Source organism: Coturnix japonica, chromosome 17, assembly GCF_054131305.1.
Source record: "Coturnix japonica strain WE chromosome 17, WE-NBRP24, whole genome shotgun sequence".
Lineage (NCBI taxonomy): Eukaryota > Metazoa > Chordata > Aves > Galliformes > Phasianidae > Coturnix > Coturnix japonica.
Window position 1 is genome coordinate 12,879,370 of NC_140679.1, and position 3,567 is coordinate 12,882,936.

Consider the following 3,567-nt stretch of genomic DNA (forward strand, 5'->3'; position numbering starts at 1 on the left):
ATAAGGAATCCTGCAAGAAGCCTCCTGTTCATCTAATCCCCGTGTAGTAAGAGGTATTTTCTCTGTTTCCATACCAAACCCTGCCCTTTGTCAAGGTGTCCTTTCCAGTCTTTTGTTTCTTCCCAGCATTCAGAAGGACACCTGGAAACTTGTCAACCATCCTTCTTACAACTGCTGAGCTGTTCAACTTTCCCCAGCCCTGTGATAGTCCTTAGATAGAACATTTGGTCTTCTTCATACATACACAATCAAGCAGGGAAGGAGGAAAGGAGAAGCAGACCTGGACAGTTCAGTCCAGTACTCAGAGCACAGCTGGAAAGCAAAAGACACTGGGTCAAATCTGTTATCTAATAAGTAGCAGATGATGGCTTTATGCCCAATATAAAAACTGTTTAATAACTTCAACAGGTGAAATAGTGAACTTTGTCCTTCAATATCTGGGGAGTGACACTGTTTAAAAGCAGGCTTCCCAGAAGAGTATTTTGGTCGTTGATTTAGTGGGTTGGCATTTCCTGTGCGGAGCTGGGTTGGCAGCAGTACCCAAAGCCAAGGCAAATTCCCAGGTGTCTCCACAGCATTTCTCCTGCTGGTTCATCTGCCCAAAGTGAGGACTTCCAAGAATCATAAAACCATAGATAACAGTCCTGAAGGGGCTTTGGAGGGGCCAGCTGGTCTGCTCCCATGGCCTCATCTGCATCAATTATGCTTTTGTACTTCTCCTGTCTTGTCTGCTCTTAGTCTAAGACTTCTGATGTTGAACAAAATGGCAAAATATAGCACAGAAAAATGATCCTGTACTGTTCTTCGGGCTTTCATAAGACACTGTTAAATTGGAGAGCAAATGAACTGAGCCCTTTCTTTGATTCGATTACAGAATCACAGACTCATTTCTGTTGGACAGAGCCTCAAATATCATTGAGTCCAATCATTAACCTGGCACTGCCAAGTCTACCACTAAACCACATCCCTAAGCACCATGTCTGCTTATCTTTTAAATACCTCCAGGGACAGTGGCTCAGCTATTCCCCTGGGCAGTCTCTTCCAATTCTTCATGATCTTTTGCATGTACAATTCCTTCTGGTAGCTCCCCTTGCACAACAACTTTTTGCCTATTCTCTAAACTAATTCAAAAAGGTACACGGTCCAATATTACACCATTCTTAATGCCGGTAAATATTTGATACAGCGCTTCAGGAATTCATATTTGAAAACAAACAGTAACATAGAACTGGCAGAGGACAACACTGACAATCATCGTAAACACGAGATAAAGAACACCCCACAGCTGGAAGGAGGGGGCTGTCGTGTCAGAGATCAATGTCCATATTTACCGTGTCATTCATGGGCTGTGGATCACAGTCAAGAGCATACAAACCCATCTCAAAGAAGACACGAGAGCTGAGTGGTTTCTAGGAGCCTCTCAGATGCGACTCTTGTAATACAGAGCACATGGGTACAGTAAAACACATTTTAACTTGTAATAGAAGAATGTATTGCGGTTGTCCCAGCAGATAGTTATTGCAGTGACTAAGTAGGATTTATTCAAAACAGAAGAATTTGGTAAATAAAAGCCAAAGCATGCGTGTTCCCTGCAGCACACTGCAATTAGATCTCGGTGCAGGATATTCCGTCAGCTGGAGACATTTGTTTTGATCAATTACCAGGAACTCTTCCCCAGTCACCACTGCCTTTCAGCAGTGACAGAAAGCATTCCTGCAATGGCATTAGCTTTTAGAAGCCATTGCAATAAATATCAGGATCTTACCATGACTCTGATGTTAAGACTTAAAGCCCAGATCCCTGCGATGGAGTAATAACATAAGAATCTCAGCTGCTATAAGAACAGAGAGCAGAGAACAGCAAGATCTCACCCAGAGAGCAGTGCTCTCAATGTGTGGATGGAGATTGGTGAGGAGGGGTGTCCCCTAAGGGTCCATCTCAGGACCAGTGCTCTTCAGCATCTTTACCCATGGCACCAATGATGGATCGAGTGCACCCTCAGCACTTTGCTTTGTTGATACAGCAGAAGGAAGGGAGGCCAACCAGCCAGAGGGACCTGGACAGGCCGAGCATTGGGCCCAGGTGAACATCATGAGGCTCAATAAAGCCAAGTAATGTTGATTTGATGGATGCTGCTGGCTCATAAACCCGTGGGCTGATTCAACCGACTAAACTGGCAGAACAGAATTCACTCTGCTTTAATTTTCCGCCGGTTTAATGAACAGATTGAATGCCAGAAGTGGTGCAACAGAAGCAGCACAGACTCACAAATAGCTGCAGGAGGACAGGAGCAGAACTGCGTGTACCATCCGCAAGCTGTTAGATCGACTCAGGTACCTCATTTAAACTGACTGTAGAAACAGAGTGAGCACAGAGCAGAAAAGTCACTTTGTGGACTAGAAGACAACTCAGAAACACTTTTAATAGCCACTGAGAAAGCTGTTTTCTGTAAGCTGCTGTAATCCCTTCCCATGCTCATGCCTCTGGTGTCTGTGGCATCCCGTGGCCAGGCACTTCTCATGTGATCAAGCTGTGCAAAACCAGCACAAGCTACTTCTGCTTGTTCCAGCCTGCTGCACCCATACGGTCCCCTACTGTCGGACACGCTGACACTTCCTGTTGCTTCCCCATATTATTTGTAATGTTATGGGTGTTTATGATCTCCCATCCCCCTACTTTGTTCACATCTGCCCATGTGGTTTATATTCTGCACCTTTGGCAGCCATACAGCTGTAAGGGGCTGTAAGAAAGGGGACAAGACTCTCTAGTAGGGTGAGATGGTTTCAAACTGAAAGGGGAGATCTAGATGGGATTTAAGGAAGAAGTTCTTTACAATAAGGGCAGTGAGGCGCTGGGATGGGCTGCTCATTGGGGTGGGCTGCTCATTGGGATGGGCTGCTCATTGGGATGGGCTGCTCATTGGGGTGGTGCTGCCCATCCCTGCAGACACCCAAGGTGAGGCTGGAGGGGCTGTGAGCACTGATGGAGCTGTGTGTGTCTGTGCTCGTTGCTGGGAGACCTTTGAGGGTCCCCTTCCAATTCGAACCTCTCTATGACCCCATAACAGAGGCACACACAGCTGCTGAACCACCGACAGCGCCACGTCCCAAACTCTCGGAGGCGGCTCGTTGCAGGGCAGCCCTTGAGGATAAACTCCCCTCCGCACCCCGGTGCCATCCGACATCCGTTCGTTCCCTCCACGTTGGTTGGAAGTAGCGTGGTAAACCTGGGAACGGCCGCGGAGCTCCGCACCTCCGGGCGGGCCGATGGCCGCCTTTCCCCCTCCTTCCTCCCGCTGAGCTCCTGCCCCGAGCCGCCCCCGTTCCCGTCCCGGTTCGTCCCATGGGCCGCCGCTCCGTCCCGCTTCGTTCCCTCTTTCCCCCAAAATGGCCGAAACTCCTTCCGCACTTTTCCCAACGACTCCGGATCCCGCGGATCGCGCCGTGCCCGGAGCGGCTCGTCCGGCTGAGACGGCGGCGAAACTCCTTCCCGGGCCGGTACCGCCGGTACCTTCGTGCCCCCCGACCTCCGCCCCGCCCGGCATCGCCGCTCCCGCCCCCCGCCCCG